Source organism: Mustela lutreola, chromosome X, assembly GCF_030435805.1.
Source record: "Mustela lutreola isolate mMusLut2 chromosome X, mMusLut2.pri, whole genome shotgun sequence".
In the NCBI taxonomy this organism is placed as follows: domain Eukaryota; kingdom Metazoa; phylum Chordata; class Mammalia; order Carnivora; family Mustelidae; genus Mustela; species Mustela lutreola.
The window spans coordinates 32,524,982-32,547,711 of NC_081308.1; positions in this window are offsets into that span (position 1 = coordinate 32,524,982).

Below are 22,730 nucleotides of genomic sequence, written 5' to 3' on the forward strand. Positions count from 1 at the left end.
AATTTGCGAATTTTCCAGTTTTCCTCCTGTTATTGATTGCTAGCTTTATACCACTGTGGTTGGAAAAGATACTCATTATGATTTCAGTCTTTTTAAATTTGTAAAGATTTATTATGTACCCTAACATGTGGTGTGGTCTACCCTGGGGAATACTCAGTGTACCCTGGAGAAGAATGTGTATATTGCTATTCTTGGGTGGAGTGTTCTCTTTAAATTTGTTAAGTTTATTGGTCTATTGGTCTATAGTTTTCTTCAAGTCTACTCTTTCCTTACTGATTTTGTGTTTGGAAGATCTATTGATTGTTGAAAGTGAGGTATTCAAATCTTCTACTATTATTGTATGGCTTTTACTCCCTTCATTTCTTTTTTTTTAATTTTTAATTTTTTATAAACATATATTTTTATCCCCAGGGGTACAGGTCTGTGAATCACCAGGTTTACACACTTCACAGCACTCACCAAAGCACATACCCTCCCCAATGTCCTTAACCCCACCCCCCTTCTCCCAACCCCCTTCCCCCCAGCAACCCTCAGTTTGTTTTGTGAGATTAAGAGTCACTTATGGTTTGTCTCCCTCCCAATCCCATCTTGTTTCATTGATTCTTCTCCTACCCACTTAAGCCCCCATGCTGCATCACCACTTCCTCATATCAGGGAGATCATATGATAGTTGTTTTTCTCTGCTTGACTTATTTCGCTAAGCATGATACGCTCTAGTTCCATCCATGTTGTCGCAAATGGCAAGATTTCATTTCTTTTGATGGCTGCATAGTATTCCATTGTGTATATATACCACTTCTTCTTGATCCATTCATCTGTTGATGGACATCTAGGTTCTTTCCATAGTTTGGCTATTGTGGATATTGCTGCTATAAGCATTCGGGTGCACATGCCCCTTCGGATCACTACGTTTGTATCTTTAGGGTAAATACCCAGTAGTGCAATTGCTGGGTCATAGGGTAGCTCTATTTTCAACTTTTTGAGGAACCTCCATGCTGTTTTCCAGAGGGGTTGCACCAGCTTGCATTCCCACCAACAGTGTAGGAGGGTTCCCCTTTCTCCGCATCCTCTCCAGCATCTGTCATTTCCTGACTTGTTGATTTTAGCCATTCTGACTGGTGTGAGGTGATATCTCATTGCGGTTTTGATTTGTATTTCCCTGATGCCGAGTGATATGGAGCACTTTTTCATGTGTCTGTTGGCCATCTGGATGTCTTCTTTGCAGAAATGTCTGTTCATGTCCTCTGCTCATTTCTTGATTGGATTATTTGTTCTTTGGGTGTTGAGTTTGCTAAGTTCTTTATAGATTTTGGACACTAGTCCTTTATCTGATATGTCGTTTGCAAATATCTTCTCCCATTCTGTCAGTTGTCTTTTGATTTTGTTAACTGTTTCCTTTGCTGTGCAAAAGCTTTTGATCTTGATGAAATCCCAATAGTTCATTTTTGCCCTTGCTTCCCTTGCCTTTGGCGATGTTCCTAGGAAGATGTTGCTGCGGCTGAGGTCGAAGAGGTTGCTGCCTGTGTTCTCCTCAAGGATTTTGATGGATTCCTTTCACACATTGAGGTCCTTCATCCATTTTGAGTCTATTTTCGTGTGTGGTGTAAGGAAATGATCCAATTTCATTTTTCTGCATGTGGCTGTCCAATTTCCCCAGCACCATTGATTGAAGAGGCTGTCTTTTTTCCATTGGACATTCTTTCCTGCTTTGTCGAAGATTAGTTGACCATAGAGTTCAGGGTCTATTTCTGGGCTCTCTATTCTGTTCCATTGATCTGTGTGTCTGTTTTTTTTGTTTTTGTTTTTTTTTTTTAATTAATTAATTTATTTATTTATTTTTAAATTTTTTATTTTTTATAAACATATATTTTTATCCCCAGGGGTACAGGTCTGTGAATCACCAGGTTTACACACTTCACAGCACTCACCAAATCACATACCCTCCCCAATGTCCATAATCCCACCCCCTTCTCCCAAACCCCCTCCCCCCGGCAACGCTCAGTTTGTTTTGTGAGATTAAGAGTCACTTATGGTTTGTCTCCCTCCCAATCCCATCTTGTTTCATTTATTCTTCTTCTACCCACTTAAGCCTCCATGTTGTATCACCACTTCCTCATATCAGGGAGATCATATGATAGTTGTCTTTCTCTGCTTGACTTATTTCACTAAGCATGATACGCTCTAGTTCCATCCATGTTGTTGCAAATGGCAAGATTTCATTTCTTTTGATGGCTGCATAGTATTCCATTGTGTATATATACCACATCTTCTTGATCCATTCATCTGTTGATGGACATCTAGGTTCTTTCCATAGTTTGGCTATTGTGGACATTGCTGCTATAAACATTCGGGTGCATGTGCCCCTTTGGATCACTACATTTGTATCTTTAGGGTAAATACCCAATAGTGCAATTGCTGGGTCATAGGGCAGTTCTATTTTCAACATTTTGAGGAACCTCCATGCTGTTTTCCAGAGTGGCTGCACCAGCTTGCATTCCCACCAACAGTGTAGGAGGGTTCCCCTTTCTCCGCATCCTCTCCAGCATCTGTCATTTCCTGACTTGTTGATTTTAGCCATTCTGACTGGTGTGAGGTGATATCTCATTGTGGTTTTGATTTGTATTTCCCTGATGCCGAGTGATATGGAGCACTTTTTCATGTGTCTGTTGGCCATCTGGATGTCTTCTTTGCAGAAATGTCTGTTCATGTCCTCTGCCCATTTCTTGATTGGATTATTTGTTCTTTGGGTGTTAAGTTTGCTAAGTTCTTTATAGATTCTGGACACTAGTCCTTTATCTGATATGTCGTTTGCAAATATCTTCTCCCATTCTGTCAGTTGTCTTTTGATTTTGTTAACTGTTTCCTTTGCTGTGCAAAAGCTTTTGATCTTGATGAAATCCCAGTAGTTCATTTTTTCCCTTGCTTCCCTTGCCTTTTGCGTTGTTCCTAGGAAGATGTTGCTGCGGCAGAGGTCGAAGAGGTTGCTGCCCGTGTTCTCCTCAAGGATTTTGATGGATTCCTTTCGTACATTGAGGTCCTTCATCCATTTTGAGTCTATTTTTGTGTGTGGTATAAGGGAATGGTCCAATTTCATTTTTCTGCATGTGGCTGTCCAATTTTCCCAGCACCATTTATTGAAAAGGCTGTCTTTTTTCCATTGGACATTCTTTCCTGCTTTGTCGAAGATTAGTTGACCATAGATTTGAGGGTCTATTTCTGGGCTCTCTATTCTGTTCCATTGATCTATGTGTCTGTTTTTGTGCCAGTACCATGCTGTCTTGATGATGACAGCTTTGTAATAGAGCCTGAAGTCCGGAATTGTGATGCCACCAACGTTGGCTTTCTTTTTCAATATCCCTTTGGCTATTCGAGGTCTTTTCTGGTTCCATATAAATTTTAGCATTATTTGTTCCATTTCTTTGAAAAAGATGGATGGTACTTTGATAGGAATTGCATTAAATGTGTAGATTGCTTTAGGTAGCATAGACATTTTCACAATATTTATTCTTCCAATCCAGGAGCATGGAACATTTTTCCATTTCTTTGTGTCTTCCTCAATTTCTTTCATGAGTACTTTATAGTTTTCTGAGTATAGATTCTGTGTCTCTTTGGTTAGGTTTATTCCTAGGTATCTTATGGTTTTGGATGCAATTGTAAATGGGATTGACTCCTTAATATCTCTTTCTTCTGTCTTGCTGTTGGTGTAGAGAAATGCAACTGATTTCTGTGCATTGATTTTATATCCTGACACTTTACTGAATTCCTGTATAAGTTCTAGCAGTTTTGGAGTGGAGTCTTTTGGGTTTTCCACATATAGTATCATATCATCTGCGAAGAGTGATAATTTGACTTCTTCTTTGCCGATTTGGATGCCTTTAATTTCCTTTTGTTGTCTGATTGCTGAGGCTAGGACCTCTAGTACGATGTTGAATAGCAGTGGTGATAATGGACATCCCTGCCGTGTTCCTGACTTTAGCGGAAAAGCTTTCAGTTTTTCTCCATTGAGAATGATATTTGCGGTGGGTTTTTCATAGATGGCTTTGATGATATTGAGGTATGTGCCCTCTATCCCTACACTTTGAAGAGTTTTGATCAGGAAGGGATGTTGTACTTTGTCAAATGCTTTTTCAGCATCTATTGAGAGTATCATATGGTTCTTGTTCTTTCTTTTATTGATGTGTTGTATCACATTGACTGATTTGCGGATGTTGAACCAACCTTGCAGCCCTGGAATAAATCCCACTTGGTCGTGGTGAATAATCCTTTTAATGTACTGTTGAATCCTATTGGCTAGTATTTTGTTGAGTATTTTCGCATCTGTGTTCATCAAGGATATCGGTCTATAGCTCTCTTTTTTGGTGGGATCCTTGTCTGGTTTTGGGATCAAGGTGATGCTGGCCTCATAAAATGAGTTTGGAAGTTTTCCTTCCATTTCTATTTTTTGGAACAGTTTCAGGAGAATAGGAATTAGTTCTTCTTTAAATGTTTGGTAGAATTCCCCTGGGAAGCCGTCTGGCCCTGGGCTTTTGTTTGTTTGGAGATTTTTAATGACTGTTTCAATCTCCTTACTGGTTATGGGTCTGTTCAGGCTTTCTATTTCTTCCTGGCTCAGTTGTGGTAGTTTATATGTTTCTAGGAATGCATCCATTTCTTCCAGATTGTCAAATTTATTGCCATAGAGTTGCTCATAGTATGTTCTTATAATCTTGAAAGGGGTCCTCTAAGCAAAGAGAGAGCCTACAAGTGGTAGATCAGAAAGGAACAGAGACCATATACAGTAACAGTCACCTTACAGGCAATACAATGGCACTAAATTCATATCTCTCAATAGTTACCCTGAATGTGAATGGGCTAAATGCCCCTGTCAAAAGACACAGGATATCAGAATGGATAAAAAAACAAAACCCATCTATATGTTGCCTCCAAGAAACACATTTTAAGCCCGAAGACACCTCCAGATTTAAAGTGAGGGGGTGGAAAAGAATTTACCATGCTAATGGACATCAGAAGAAAGCAGGAGTGGCAATCCTTATATCAGATCAATTAGATTTTAAGCCAAAGACTATAATAAGAGATGAAGAAGGACACTATATCATACTCAAAGGGTCTGTCCAACAAGAAGATTTAACAATTTTAAATATCTATGCCCCCAATGTGGGAGCAGCCAACTATATAAACCAATTAATAACAAAATCAAAGAAACACGTCAACAATAATACAATAATAGTAGGGGACTTTAACACTCCCCTCACTGAAATGGACAGGTCATCCAAGCAAAAGATCAGCAAGGAAATAAAGGCCTTAAACGACACACTGGACCAGATGGATATCACAGATATATTCAGAATATTTCATCCCAAAGCAACAGAATACACATTCTTCTCTAGTGCACATGGAACATTCTCCAGAATAGATCACATCCTTGGTCCTAAATCAGGACTCAACCGGTATCAAAAGATTGGGATCATTCCCTGCTTATTTTCAGACCACAATGCTCTAAAGCTAGAACTCAACCACAAAAGGAAGTTTGGAAAGAACCCAAATACATGGAGACTAAACAGTATCCTTCTAAAGAATGAATGGGTCAACCGGGAAATTAAAGAAGAATTGAAAAAAAATCATGGAAACAAATGATAATGAAAATACAACGGTTCAAAATCTGTGGGACACAACAAAGGCAGTCCTGAGAGGAAAATATATAGCGGTACAAGCCTTTCTCAAGAAACAAGAAAGGTCTCAGGTACACAACCTAACCCTACACCTAAAGGAGCTGGAGAAAGAACAAGAAAGAAACCCTAAGCCCAGCAGGAGAAGAGAAATCATAAAGATCAGAGCAGAAATCAATGAAATAGAAACCAAAAAAACAATAGAACAAATCAACGAAACTAGGAGCTGGTTCTTTGAAAGAATTAATAAAATTGATAAACCCCTGGCCCGACTTATCAAAAAGAAAAGAGAAAGGACCCAAATAAATAAAATCATAAATGAAAGAGGAGAGATCACAACTAACACCAAAGAAATACAAACTATTATAAGAACATACTATGTGTGTCTGTTTTTGTGCCAGTACCATGCTGTCTTGATGATGACAGCTTTGTAATAGAGCTTGAAGTCCGGAATTGTGATGCCACCAACGTTGGCTTTCTTTTTCAATATCCCTTTGGCTATTCGAGGTCTTTTCTGGTTCCATATAAATTTTAGAATTATTTGTTCCATTTCTTTGAAAAAGATGGATGGTACTTTGATAGGTATTGCATTAAATGTGTAGATTGCTTTAGGTAGCATAGACATTTTCACAATATTTATTCTTCCAATCCAGGAGCATGGAACATTTTTCCATTTCTTTGTGTCTTCCTCAATTTCTTTCATGAGTACTTTATAGTTTTCTGAGGTTAGGTTTATTCCTAGGTATCTTATGGTTTGGGGTGCAATTGTAAATGGGATTGACTCCTTAATTTCTCTTTCTTCTGTCTTGCTGTTGGTGTAGAGAAATGCAACTGATTTCTGTGCATTGATTTTATATCCTGACACTTTACTGAATTCCTGTACAAGTTCTAGAAGTTTTGGAGTGGAGTCTTTTGGGTTTTCCACATATAGTATCATATCATCTGCGAAGAGTGATAATTTGACTTCTTCTTTGCCGATTTGGATGCCTTTAATTTCCTTTTGTTGTCTGATTGCTAAGGCTAGGACTTCTAGTACTATGTTGAATAGCAGTGGTGATAATGGACATCCCTGCCGTGTTCCTGACCTTAGCAGAAAAGCTTTCAGTTTTTCTCCATTGAGAATGATATTTGTGGTGGGTTTTTCATAGATGGCTTTGATGATATTGAGGTATGTGCCCTCTACTCTCTTCATTTCTGTTGCTTTGTATATTTAGGTATCCTAATTTTGTGTGCATAAATATATGTAATTATTATATCTTCCTGAGGAATTGATCCTTTTATTATTATATACTGTCCTTCCTTGTTCCTTGTGACAATTTTCACTTAAAGTCTTAGTCTGACAGAAGTATAGGCACCCCTTGTCTCTTTTAATTTCATTTTGCATGGAATAGTTTTGTATCCCTTTTCAGCCTACGTCTGTCCTTAAATCTAAAATGAGTCTTTTTTTTTTTTTTTGAGTGTTTTGTAGTTGGGTCCTCTTTTATTATCCATTCAGCTACTCTATGTTTCTTAATTATTGAGCTTAATCCATTTACCTCTAATATTATTATTGATAGGAGAGAAGGAGTTACTATTGACATTTTGTTAATTGTCTTTTATCTGGTTTGTAGTCTTTTATTTCTCTTATGCTCTCTTGCTGTCTTTTGTGTTTTGTTGGTTTTTTTGTAGTGATGTTATTGGATTCCTCTTTCTTTTGTCTATTTCCTATATGTATACTTTTGTAGTTATCATGAGACATCCATAAAATATAGCTCTAACAATGTATTTTAGACTAATAGCAACTTAACTTCAATTATGTACAAAAACCTTTACTCTCTTACTTCCTCCTCTCATGCTGTATTGTTGATTTCATAATTCGTATACTTTAATATCATGACACCATTAACAAATAAATATATTTGTTCATACTATTGTTTCTTTTAACTTTTATATTAAGTTATTTATACACCAGCATTACAGTAATCCAGTATTTTGTATATGTTTCTATATTTAGCTTTAACTATGATAATTTCATATAATTGTGTGGCCATTTAGTGTCCTTTCCTTTTAATTTGCATAGCTGTCTTTAGCATTTCTTGTAAGGCAGGTCTAATAATGAACTGGAAAAGTCTTCATCTCTTCTTCATTTCTGAAGGAGAGTTTTGCCAGATATACTATGATTGGTTGGCAGGGTTTTTTCTTTAGGTATTTTGAATATATCATTCCACTTCTACTTACTTTTGGCCTGCAAAGTTTCTCCTGAGAAATTCATTTATAGTCTTATATGGGATCCCTTGTATGTGTTAATCATTTTTTCTCTTGATGCTTTCAAAAGTTTCTAGTTGACTTTTCATGATATAATTATGGTATGTCTCAGTGTACACTCTTTAGATTCATCCTTATTAGAAGTTTTTCAATTTCACAAATCTGGTTTCAATTTTCCTCCTAGTTTTGAGAATTTTTTAGGAATTATTTCTTCAAATAAATTTTCTGTTCCTCTTTCTCTGTGTTCTCTTTCTGGGACTTCCATGATACATTAGTTTGCTTAATGGCCTCTCATAAATACGATAAGCTTTCTTCCCCCACCTCCCCCATTCCCCCTCTTTGTTCCTCTGACAGGTAATTTCAAGTGACTTGTCTTTGTGTTCACTGATGTGATTCTGTGTTCTGCTTGATCCCTCTTGTTGTTGAAACTCTCTATTGAACTTTTCCATTCAGTTGTTACATTCTTCAGCTCCAGAATTTCTTCATTGTTTTTGTTTGTTTTAATGATCTCTCTCTGTTAATATTCACATTTTGCTCACGTATCTCTTTCCTTATTTCCTGTAGTTGTCTTTCTGTGTTCTCTTGTAGTTCACTGTGTTTCTTTAAGATTTTGAGTTCTTTGTCAGGGAATTCATAGATTTTTATTTACTCAGGGTCATTTGATGGGGATTTCTTTTGTCCCTTGGAGATGTTCCATTTCTCTGACTTTTTTTGTGTTTCTTGTAGCTTAGCATTGGTGTCTGTGAACTTTGAAGAAGCAGTTACCTTTTCTAGTCTTTATAGGCTGGTTTCAGTAAGGAAATACCTTCACCAATGAGCCTGGGTAGAGATTCTTGGAGTTTCTCAAAGGTTCTCTGTGAATGTCCATGCTCCACTCTTCTTTCTCCCCTCTGATGCAAAGGTTTCAGGGTTGTGAACCTTCTCCCAATCTCACCAGGACATACTGGGTGCCATAAGCCACCCTCCCCTTTTCTTTAAGGTACTTCACTGAAATGCTGGGAGCCTGGGTACAGGCTCCACTTCTCTTTCTACTCCCTGAAGGAAAAGTGTCAATATTGTACACTTTCTCTCAGTCCTGCAGAACTGCTCAAGTTGTTAGAGCCTCTTTCCCCTTTTCCCTCAGAAAGTACACTGGAGTGCTGAGTAGCTAGTTGCAGTTCCGTTTCTCTCCCTCCTCAAGGATAAGTATCATGATTGTGCACCTTCTCTCAGGCCCACACTGCCCAGAAGCCTGCTGAGAGAGGCTGTCCACTTTCTTTTAGTTGCACTCTTATCATTCTGTTAGTTATCTTAGTACTCTGATGAGATGAGACAAAGGTAGTCTATTAGGTCTCAATAGTAGGTTCTATGAAAGGTCAGTGATATTGAATAAATACTTCACTCAGTCTTTTCACTGAAGGAGAAATCACAGGCTGAGTAAATCTCACTTGGTACACTTTCTCTCAGTCTGAATTGTGGTCTCACTTGGTACACTTTCTCTCAACTCTGAGTTGTGGTCTCCAGGGGAAAGGGCTAACACAGATAGAGTAAAACTGTTCTGCTTGCATGTTTCAAAGTGTTTTTCTTGGTTTTCTACTCCTCTGAAGTGTTGTAAATTCTTAACAGAATTCTGGGGTTCTCAAAAAGATATTTTGTCCAAAGTATCATAATTTTATTGGTGTTCCTGAGTGGGGATATAGCTTGGGAGTTCCTATTATACCACATTACTAATGTCCCTCCAAGAGACAGTACTTCTGAACTTAATAGGTTGTTTGATAACTAATGATGACTGACCATCAAGAAGACATTTTGAGTTTCTTAGTACTTAATACTATCCAAACATTGAGGAGTGTGGGATCTATTCTGTATTTGAAGATTTTCCAACTTCCTTATATTTCTCACAATAACAAAAACATTTTGATAAAAAAATTCTAAATAGTTGTCTCAGTGATTTTAGAATGATAAGGAGCATATAGTATATATCCTTTTTTCCCTTAATGAGAGAACCACTTATTCAAAATATTGAGTCCCTTAAATGAGTATGATATTAATCACAAATTAAGATGAGAAAATGGGAGGCTAATTTCAAGCCAAGGAATTTTGAGTGTTAACTATGATACTTAGAACAGAGATTTTTGCTTTTTTTTGTTGTTTCCATAATCAGTCTTCTCCAACAATATAATCAGATATAGAGAAAGTAAATTGACCATGTATGATAGTGTGTGATAAGACTTTCAAAACAGCACATACTGAGTTGTATTTTAACAAGACCTGGGGTAAGCAGATAAGACAACGAGGTAGAGGAGACCAAGTGGTCTTAAGGGTGGTTAAGAAATAATTAAGACTGAATTCTATAAAAGGTTAAAAAACATGGAAACACAATGTGATGCAGTAAAAACAATGTGTCATTGGAGAGTGGTGAGTATGTGAGTCTGGCTGGATTACAGTTCTTTCACCAGAGTAGCAGGATAAAATTCTCTTGCAGTTGGTAAAATTTGATGGTCACATGAAAGAATATGAACACATTTTGTGAGTTGCACATTGATCGTTCATTTAACAAATGTGGTATTCTTTTTTTTTTTTTTTAAGATTTCATTCATTCATTTGATAGACAGAGATCACAAGTAGTCAGAGAGGCAGGCAGGGAGAGAAGAGGAAGCAGGCTGCTGAACAGAGAGCCTGATGCGGGGCTCAATCCCAGGACCCTGAGACCATGACCTAAGCTGAAGGCAGAGGCTTTAACCCACTGAGCCACCCAGGTGCCCCCAAATGAGGTATTCTCACTGAAGTATTTCAAGAAGGCATATCTGGATATGTAAGAAATCAGTTGAAGAAAAAAAATGACAGAGTGGGGTCTCAAAAGATTCAGTCCCTTCACTGAAGCAATGATTAAACTGTTAAAAAATTGAGTATCAAATTTTTTAGAACTCTTTAATAAAAAAAAAAAAAAAAAAACTTGCCACCGCCAAGAGAGTGTTTACCAACCATCTCCCATCCCCCTGGGTATTACCAGTCCATAGAGATGGCAGCCCATGATCCCTGTGTGGCTTTCTGGTGCCAGAACAGATCTTGTTCCAAAAAAAATTGTGGTGGTATATTTTTCCTGTCTGGTGGTTCTCTGAGAGAGCAACACAGAGGCAGACCTTTGCTTTGTCCACCTTTAACTGGAATGGTTTTCTGGTTGGCAGCATTAAAATCATTTGAAGATTTACTCTACCAGTAGCAACCTAAAGCAAGGAATAATGGACAAGACACATCACGGACAGATCTAAAAGTCTGGGAAAGAGGAGTCAGAAGGAAGGTATTTAGAGGAATAAGGACTTTATAGGGCTTTCGTATATACCAAGGAAGCTGGAGTGTTTAGCTCATGCCCAGGACAGGTCACATGCTTAGTGAAGACCCAAGAGGATCCCAGGTTTTGCACCTCTGTCTGATTTGTGGACTTTGCACAAGCAGGAGGTGCAGGCTGAGACTGAATTGTAGGTAGCCTGGCTTAATGTTGAAAGAATATCCCAACTCAGAACCAATAGGCAAAGACCAGGAGAGTTTTTTGGTTTTGGTTTTGGTTTTACTTTTGTTTTTGTTTTATTCTCCAGGCACTTAAGGATGTCCCTGTAAGATCACTGGCTGACCACTAGGATAACAGGACAGAGACTTCAGTTTACCACACAAAACAGAGAAGGAAATCTTTGGGTTTTTTTTTTAAAGATTTTATTTATTTATTTGACAGAAAGAAACAGAGAGAGCACAGGGGGAGTGGCAGGCAGAGGAGAGTGAGAAGCAAGCTCCCTGCCAAGCAGGGAGCCCAACATGGGGATTGATCCCAGGACCCCCTGGGAACATGACCAGAGCCAAAGGCAGACACTTAACCAAGTGAGCCAACCAGGTGCCCTGAGAATTCAGTCTTTAACAAAAATCATTTGGAAAAATCACTAAACAAATGAACAGTGCTAGCCACAGCAGTCAATAGCCGTAAACTCTGGAGAAGAAAGAGGATCTGATTTCCAGAGCTATTACATCAAAATATTTGAAATACCATTTTCAAAAAAAAATTATACAGTATACAAAAGAAAAGGGAAGGTATGGTATGCGCACAAGAAAAAAGAGATTGACAAAACATTCCTGAGGAATGCCAGATATGGACAAACTAGACGAAGACTTTAAATCTATCTGAACTATGCTCAAAGAGCTAAAGGAAACCATGGACAAGAGTTTAAAACTAAAGATATAGAAAGTATAAAGAGGAAACAAACAAAATGTTGGAACTGAAAATACAATCCCCAAGATGAAAAATTCACTAGAGGGTTTCAATAGCAGATCTGATCAATTAGAAGAAAAAAAATGAGCAAACTTGAAGATAGCGCAATTGAAGTTATCCAGTTTGAAAAACAGAAAAAAAAAAGAATTAAGAAAAATGAACAGAGCCTATGGGACCTGTGGGATACCATCAAGGATAGCACAATACATACTATGAAAGTCCATGAAGAGGAAAGAAGGAAAGTGGCAGAAAGAATACTTGAATAAATAATAGCTGATAACTACACAAATTTGAAAAGCCATGAATCTACTCATTCAAGAAGCCCAACAAAAACCAGGTAGTCTAATCTCAAAAATATATACACTGAGACACATTATTGAAATCATCCATCAACAGGTAAGCACATAAATTGTGAAATATATATTTATATTATTTATTATATTATAGATATAATAAATATATTTATTTCAGCCATACCATGGCTAAAGTACTGATTACATAGATACGTGAGTGAGCCTCTGAAACACTATGCTAAGTTAAAGAAGCAGAAAGAAAAGATCACATACTGTGAGATTCCATATATATGAAATATCCAGAATAGATAAAGTCTTTAAAACAGAAATCACTCTGGTAGTTGCCAGAATTTGGGGGAAGAGGAATGGAAAGAATTGTTTAATGGTTCCTTATTTTTTTTTAGGGTGATGAAAATGTTTGGAACTAAATAGAAGTGGTAGTTGCACAGCTTTGTGAATGCCCTAAATCATATTTAGTTTTTCACTTTAAAATGGTTAATTTTGTATTAGGTGAATTTCACATAAAAATGACTTGGAAGTAGATCTTGAAAGCTAGTAAGAGAAATTTCTGCATGAAATAGTAAGAGAAAGACTTGAATATTGATATTTTCCATAGAAAGACAGTACCACTGTGAGAGATTATGAGAAGAAAAAATCATTAGGGTTTAAAGGACTTGTCTGGAGAGAAGAAACAGAATTTCAGACTACAATGACAATGATCTAAATAATTATAAAGAAAAAATGAAATTTCAGAAAAGAACATGGTTGCTTTTATATTGTTATATAGGTATCTATAACATTATATTGATCTTCAGCCTGGATAATTCTGGCAGTGTCTGAAGACAAGAAAGTGTCAATTCCAGGGGCAGATTTTTGTTGTTGTTTTTCTTGTTATTGTTGTTGAAAATATCTTTAACATACAGGACATAAATACTTATTAATTCTGGGCAGCAAAAATTAGGTGTTCTTTTTTTTTAACTTTCTGATTTTCAAAAAGTTCTTCAAAATAAAGACAATAAATGAAGGCAAGGAGACTAAATGAGTCTTTGAGATTAAAATGAGAACACAAGAAGACTAGAATGAATAATTACTAGTTGGGGAAATATGAGAATATATGTATATAAAGGGAAGCTTATTTAGTATGTTTTAGTTCAGGCTACATAACAAAATGTCACAGACTGGGTGGTTTATACAGCAGTAATTTATTTTCTCAAATTTGGAAGGTTAGAAGTTTGAGATCTTGGTACCATTATTATTGGTTTCTACTAAGAGCTCTCCTCCTAGGTTACAGAAGTTTGCTTTATTGCTGTGTCCTTGCCTGTTGGAGAGAACTCTGGTTCTCCTCTCCCTCTTATAAGAATACAAGTCCCACTGAATTAGGATCCTGCCTTCATATGGCCTCATTTAACTTTAATTATTTTTGCAAAGGCCCTGTCTCCAAATAGTTACATTGGAAGTTAGGCTTCAACATATGAAGTTGGGGTAGGGGGCACAAAACAATGTAGTCTATAATAAGTATAGGAAAATAAAAGAATTAAAAGAGCAAAAAGAAGATGGTGGACAAAGAGGAAATCACTAATTGGACATTGTCACAAAAGTGATTAGATAGCATTGAATCAGAAGCTTCAGTTGATCTGACAGGCATATGGGAATCCTCCTCTTGTACAGAGAGGAAGAAAAACTAGAATTCACAGAGACGTTTAGAGGGAATAAGAAGAGGAGGTAATTAGAGGATTTTTAAATTACATGGTCTCAATCTTTCAACTGGTTTGTAAATGTATTCATTTATCAAGAGTGAGAGATGCTGTGATTAAATTATACCCTGAGGAGTGCATGAAGAGTTTGAAATGGCTTCCATGGTCATTATCACAGAAATTCAATAAGAATTCAATAAGAATTGTGCATATATATATGTGTATATATATATATATATATATATATATATATATATATATATATATATAATTGTTGAGGAGCAGTGAAGGAGTACTTGAGGTTAGAAAACATTAATTTGTAGTGGATTTTCAAAGTAAATGATCATAATTTTCTTCTTATTAGCTCTTGACAGCAAAGCTTGGTAATTGGCATGACAGACCTGGTAGTTCAGAGCATGATAGTTTCCATGCGAAAAAGAAAATAAGAACCATGAGAAATGACAGCTAGTAGTTGATGTAGTTGTTTCTAGCTATACCACGATGCTCCTCTGCTGAAGATAAAACTACAGAATATCATCAGACGAGGGTTCTCCATGACTCTGATTGAACAAGACAAGAACAAAACAAGAAGTCTCTCATCATGCAACCACATACGAATTTCTAGTTGAGGGAACATAAGTAATTATGTTTCAGCTAACATAATTACAGCTTCTTGCCCAGTGATGACTTTAGTCTTACTCCTTTCCTCCTGCCACCTAAAAGATGGTAATGACCCAGTCCTTAAGTTATTCTTGCTTTCTGAATGCACTCCAGAACAGACATTCACTTTTTGAGGGTCCCCCTAAATCAATCAGCATAAATCCAAATCCTGGAAAAATCCCCAAACTCCTTATCCCACTGTTCCTCCTGATGTAGTCTCCCATATTCCAACAATAAAATTAACTTTGTTGATGATAGGTGTACTTGATGTTCCCTATCTGGAGGATGTCAACATAGGGCACAAAGTTTGACTTTCATCATTAACACAGCTGCTTGTGGAGTCCAAGCCAAGAAGTCACTAATGGAACCAAAAAGGATCTGGTAGACTGATAAACATGAAATCCAGAGAAATAGCACTTAGAATAATGGTGGCGATCTGGTTTAATCTCCCTGTAAGAGACTGAACAGGGAACATGAGAGGACTGATGTCATGGATGATGACATCTTGTACTGAACGCTTACTATTTCCAGCTCTAAGCACAGATTCTTATACTCAGTAGACTGTACTCTGATTAAAAACTAATTTGGGGGGCACATGGGTGACTCCATCAGTTAAGTATCTGCCTTCAGCTCAGGGTCCTGAGATGGAGTCCTATGTTGGGTTCCCTACTCAGCAGGGATTCTGCTTCTCCTCCTTCTGCCCCTCCCCTGCACTCATTCTCTCCCTTTCTTTTTCTCTCCCTCTTAAATAAATAAATAAATTTAAATGAATAAATAAAATATTTTTAAGAACTAATTTGTATTTTGAAGATGGAGCTTAGAGCTCCTTCTCTTAATCTTTTATCTCAAGATAAGTAGACATTTACACATCAACTCTGCCTCACAAAGTATGTCAGAAACACAAGGATCCTGTAAATATTCCCTCTCTTTCTTACTAACCTAATGGGGAAGAAAATAAGAAGAACCATTGCCAAAGAGAGAAACTTAGGGAAGCACTTTCCCTACTCTTTTGGCAGGGCATAGTCACTTAAAATAAAATGTAATTTATTTCTTTTCTCATTCAAAGACCACCCTTACCCACCAACTTATCAGTGGATAAAAATATCACTAAATATTCAATTTGATGTGAACTTAGTATGATCCAAAGATATTGAAGAATATCATTTGGATATGCAGATATCAGATTTTGAATAAAATATTGAATCTTTCAGAGACCTTTCCCTTCCCCTTGCTTCCCTCCCTAAGGTGGTGCCAGGGTATAGGGAGAGAAGGATTGTAACTATTTCCCTGACATGAAAAAGAGCCAAGGTCCTCAGATTTGATGCCCTCTATTCTTTTTTTTTTTTTTTAAGATTTTATTTATTTATTTGACAGAGAGAGAGAACAGTAGGCAGAGAGGCAGGCAGAGAGAGAGGAAGGGAAGCAGGCTCCTGCTGAGCAGAGAGCCTGATGCGGGACTCGATCTCAGGACCCTGAGATCATGACCTGAGCCGAAGGCAGCAGCTTAACCCACTGAGCCACCCAGGCGCCCGATGCCCTCTATTCTTCTAGTCTCTGGGATAAGATTCCTTTTAAACACTGGGTGTGATTAATCCTGCTGACATTCATGGTTGAAGTCTTTGATGGTTTCAGTTAGTGATCTTATCTCTTAATTTGATCAGAACATTTGGACCTCAGCTTGGTCTCCACTGGTGACAGGTTACTGATTGCCACTGATCCCCCGTAGCATCTGCTGGCTTGACAGCTACAGTGAGCCCCTCTTTTCAAGCCAGTCAGATCTCAGTTCTTGCCATATAGGAATTGGGGTTGGCTCACCAAAGGAAAATTTAAGGGCTTCCCTCTGTTGTATCCCATTATAAGGCCAAGTTCCTAGAGACTTGTTCAAGATTGAAGGGAGAGGTAGCTCAAGATGTGACCTTTTCCTAACTAACTATTAGTGGAGAGTGAAAGCATTATCCTTCTTCTAAGCTTTTGTTATCATTATTTACAAAAAGGCACCTCCTTTAAATATCCTACAGTCACAAGTGGGTACATTGGTAACTGCTTCCTTCTTTCCTTCTTTCCTTCCTTTTCCTCTTCCTTCCATCATTTCCTAGCCAGACAAGGACATCATTTCCCTAAACTTCCCCAATTTTCCTTTTACTGTTGATAAACTTAAAAGCCCAACGTTACTCAAGGGTGGGTTAAGGAATAACTCTATAAATTCACTTCATTATGGTTGGCGCTTCATAGTCTAAGATTTGAAAAATACTGTGTGTGTGTGTGTGTGTGTGTGTGTGTGTGTGTGTGTTTGAAAAATACTTTCTAGGGGCGCCTGGGTGGCTCAGTTGGTTGAGCAGCTGCCTTCAACTCAGATCATGATCCCAGGGTCCTGTATCTCTCTGTCAAATAAATAAATAAATAAAATCTTAAAAAAAAAAAAAATAAAAGTTTCTAAAAACACTACAAGACTGGCAAGACTGCCATCTAGTGTTATAAGCCAATTAGAAAATTAATGAATATTACCTAGGTCTTCCATAACCAGTTGCAGTTACCTCTCAGACAGATGAATGCATAGCCAAAATTAAATTAATTGTAGTTTACAGTGGAGGCAATAAGGAGACAAACCTGTTAGTCCAGGGAGAACTGACTGATCAAGAAATTGTGATAATGGTGTCAATTTGTGAGACCAAAACAGCAACTAGGAAGGGCACTATGATTTTTGAAATTGTGTACCTTAACATTTTCTATTGAATCCAAGTGTTTGGGGGTGGTGGTTAAGGTCCTCTGATTGTTTTCATTGGTAGTAGGACATCTGACTGTTAACTCTGAGAGAGATAGCACTATACAAAGGCTTTCCAACCCTAGAGACTTGACTTATCTTTTATGGTCAAACTGATGGTGATAATATATGTATATTTTTGGATTTATTAAAAATTCCTAGTCTATGGTCATTCATAATGGATAATTCTGTTTTTCCAATCAACAGTCAGATTCACTTGCCCTGCAATTCTCTGTTGCAACTATTATAGAACTATGAGGGAAATACCAGGTATAAGATTTGAACATTGCCCTAATCAGAAGAGAAAATTGAAAATTTTCATTAGCCTATTTAAAATGCTCTAAGGTCTTTAATAAAAATGCTAACATAACACAAAGTATACTATTTAACATATTTACACACTAAATATCCCCTAATGTACAAATGCTAGATCTTACTAGAAACTGGTTTATACTACATGTTATTAAAATCTCATTTTTCCCACTTCATAAATTATTTCAGAGGCAGTTTTCACCAGCAAGTGACTATAAAGTGCTGGTATTTTTTTTATCCTCTTTAAGTACATTTCAAAATTTAACACAGTGGGAAATTGTTCCTCTGTTGGAAATTACATATAGCTGTGTTAAGCAAATGATTTTACTTGTCTTTCAAATCAAACATAATAATTTCTTCCAGGTTACTGAGATATAATTAACAAATTAAAAAATTTATATTTATTTATTTTTAAAATGTTATGTAAAGTATACAATTTGATGTTTTCATAGGCTTATATATTGTGAAATAATCACAATTAGGCTAATCAGCATATCCATCACCTCACATAGTTATCATTTTCTTGTTTTGTTTTTGTGTGTGTGGTAAAAGAACACTAAAGATCTACCCACTTAAATTTAAGAAACAAATGAACAAAGGGGGGGGGGAAAGGGAGAGGGGCAAACCAAGCAACAGGCTCTTACCTATAGGAAACAAACTGACGGTTGCCAGAGGAGAAGTGGGGGACGCATTAAATCAGTGATGAGGATTAAAGAGTGCGTTTGTTGTGATGAAGAAAAAAAAAAAATCTACCCACTTAGTAAATCTCAGGTATAGAATACAGTATTGTTAACTTTATTCACATTGCTATAAGTTAGATCTCCATGGCTTATTCATTTTGCATAACTGAAAATTTGTACCACTTGACCATCACCTCTCCATTTTCCCTCCCCCCTAGTCCCTGGCAACCACCATTCTACTCTGTGTTTCTGTGAGTTTGATTATTTATATTCCACATGTAATTCAGAGTATGAAGTATTTGTCTTTTTGTGTCTTGCATATTACACATTCACAAATGGCAACATTTCCTCTTAATACACACACACAGAGACACACATACACATGCACACAGGAGTATTATATGTACTACATTTCTTTATCCATTCATCTGCCAATAGAAATTTAGGTTTCTTCCATATCTTGGCTATTGTGAATAGTACTGCAATGAAAACTGGAGTGCAAACAACCTCTTTGAGATACTGATTTCATTTCTTTTGCATATATATCCAGAAGTGCCATTGCTGGGTCATAAGGTAGTTTGTTTTTTTAAATTTTTTGAGGAACCTTCACATAGTGTACATTATATAATTGTTTTAACAATTTACATTCCCACAAATAGTGTACGGGGTTCCTTTTGCTCCACATTTTGGCCAACACTTGTTATTTTTTGTCTTTTTGCTAATAGCATTTTGACAGGTATTAGGTGATATCTCATTGTAGTTTTGATTTCCCTTTTCCTGATCATTAGTGAAATTGAGCACATTCTCATATACCTATTGGTCACTTATGTGTTTTCTTTTGAGAAGTATTTATTCAGATCCTTTACTTGGTAATTTTTTAATTGGGTTATTTGCTTTTCTGCTATTGAGCTGTTTGAGTTACTTATATGTTTTGGATATTTACTCCTCATCTGATATATAGTCTGCTAATAATGTCTCCCATTCTGTAGATTACCTTTTCTAGTTTTTTAGTTTAGCAAACCCACTTGTCTATTTTTTCTTGTGTTGCCTATGCTTTCAATGTCATATCCAAATAATCATTGCCCAGACTAATGTTAAGAAGCTTTTTCCTTGTGTTTTCTTCTAGTATCATTACAGTTTCATGTCTTATGTTTAAGTCTTTAATCCATTTAAAGTTGTGTTTTGTATATGGTGTGAGTTAAGGGTTCAATTTCATTCCTCTTTATGTGTATATCCAGTTTTCCCAACAGTTTATTGAAGAGACTACCCTTTCCTCATTTCATGTTCATGGCACCCTTGCTGAATATTAAATTAGCTATAGATGCATGGATTTATTTCTGGGTCCTATTCTGTCCAATTATCTATGTGTCCATCTTTAGGCTAGTACTATATAGCTTTATATTGTATTTCAAAATCAGTAAGTGTGATGCCTCCATCTTTATTCTTCTTGCTCAAGATTCTTTTGTCTTTGTGGGGTCATTTATGATTCCCTATGAATTTTAGTATTGTTTTTTTTTATCCTATTTCTATTAAGAATGCCATTGTGGGGGGTGCCTGGGTGGCTCAGTGGGTTAAAGCCCCTGCCTTCGGCTCAGGCCATGATCCCAGGGTCCTGAGATCAAGCTCCACATAGGGCTTTCTGCTCAGCAGGGAGCCTGCTTCCCCTCCTTTTCTCTCTGCCTGCCTCTCTGCCTGCTTGTGATCTCTGTCTGTCAAATAAATAAATAAAAATCTTAAAAAAAAAAAAAAGAATGCCATTGGGGGGGCATCTGGGTGGCTGAGTGGGTTAAGCCTCTGCCTTGGGCTCGGGTCATGATCTCAAAGTCCTGGGATCAAGCCTGCTTCCCTCTCTCTCTCTCGCTGCCTGCCTCTCTGCCTACTTGTGATCTCTGTTTGTCAAATAAATAAATAAAATCTTTTAAAAAAAGAATGTCATTGGGATTTGTATAGAGAGATTGCATTGAATTAAATTTGTAGATCACTTTTGGTAGCATAGACATTTTAACAGTATTAATTTTTTCCAATCCATGAACATGAGATGTCTTTCCATTTATCTGTGACTATAATTTTATTTGTGATGTTAACTAAAACAAATTAAATTCCATATAGTATACTGTCATCCTGATTTAAAACTTGTAGTTTAATGGTTAAAAATAAGTGTCGTTTTAAATAACACATTAAAGTAGGTTAAAAAATGGATGGATCACCTTGTATCAACTGAGTGATCAAGTTACATTCATTTGGAGATGATTTATTTATACATACAAACCTTAGAGTATTATTGTTTTAGCAAATGTACTTCATTTCATTTAACTTATGTACACATGCACACAGACTGAAAAATATTTACTATATTTGTCTTAAATATCCATTTAATACAAACACTGCAAGTATTACCACTTCCATAATTCTCCTTACTTCTCTAACTGTAGATATATTGGGGGTCTTGTCTTTACAATGGAAGTTTATGTAAGTGATATTATTTAAGAAAAGAGGAAATTATAAATTAAAAGGTAATCATCTTCATCTTGCCACCAGTATTACCACTTGATTTGAACTATACCTTTTTAAAATTATTTTTATTATGTTCAGTTAGCCACTGTGTAGTACATAATTAGCCCTATTATCAAACAAGAAAGTCTGTACAAGTTATTTACTTTTATTGAAATAATGACCAAAACTCTTCCAAATTTGGTGAAAACTATAAATGCATAGATTCAAGAAACTTAAAATCCAAGCAAAGGAGACATAAAGAATACTATACAAACATACATCATAATCAAATTGCTCAATACTAGTGATAAAGATAAAATCTTAAAAGCAGCCAGAGAAAAAAGACATGTTATATGAAGAGTACTAAGTATACGGATGACAGGAAATATGTTGGAAACCATACAAGTGAAACGACAACACTGAGAAAGATAAACTGTAAACCTGAATTTCTATTACCAGAAGAAATACCTTTCAAAAGTGGAAGCAAAATAAAGACTCCTTTCAGGTGTACAAAAGCAGAAATAGTTAATCCCCGATGGAGCTGTACCACAATAAACACATATACAATGTTATACCTTTATGTGGCCGTGTCTGTCAGAGTTTTGAAATGTTGATTGAGATATATATGGACTTAGAGATGTTGACTTAGCATTCATCAACATAAAGACGACTGTTATCATAGTTGGCAAGGAGATAGTGTAAAGTAAGAAAGGAGGTACAGAGCCAGAAGAGAAATGACAGTTAAATTTGAAGAGTGCCTAATGTACCAGACTCCATACAAGGTATCTAATATATCTCATTTTCTTCTTACATTAGGCCTAAAAGGTAGGTTTAATTATCCCTGTTTTACAGATGGGAAAACTGAATCCCTTGAGAGTTTGTAAGTCGATTTTCTAGGAACATGCTGTTTAAAAATGTCAGGCGCAGGATTGGAATCCAAGGTACACATATCTAACTTTAACTGTCACATAAATATCTATACCATACTGCTTAAATATCACTTTACCTGGAAAAAAAATACTTGGCTCTTCCTTCCAGCTGCCTGTCTACCTGTAATAGGTTAAGTCCTGCACTGGCATAATCCTGTACATTTATTTCCTTTGTAGTTCTTTTTACAGCTGTAATTGGAAAATTATTGATACAAATATTTGCCACCTCTGCTAGATATTAAGTTCCATGTTCCATTGAATGAAGGTATCTTTTTCACAGTACCTGATGCAGTACTTCTCAGTACATCATGCTTGAATGAATGCTTCAGCTCTCCTGTTGCAAACAAGCTGAGAAAGAACTGTACTGGGGACTGAGAAGAGGCTATTGAATTTACCAAATAGTAATCCTCCAAAGTTACATGATTTAGCATGAACTGCCCTTCTCATTGGAAAGCAGCTATCTAGAAGAATGGCTGTAGTTAATAGTCTGCACTAGTCCTGTCCAACAGAACCATAATATGAGCCTCATATATAGTTTAAAATTTTCTAGTAGTCCATTAGAAGGAAAAAAAACAGGTGAAATTACAATTTATTTAACCCAGTATATCTATAATATTAACATTTCAACAATTATTTTAAAATTATTTGTGAGATATTTTTATACTCTTTTATTTCCATACTAAGTATTTAAAAGCTCTTGTGCAATTTATACATACAGCAGATCTCAATTTAAATAGCCATCATTGGGCGCCTGGGTGGCT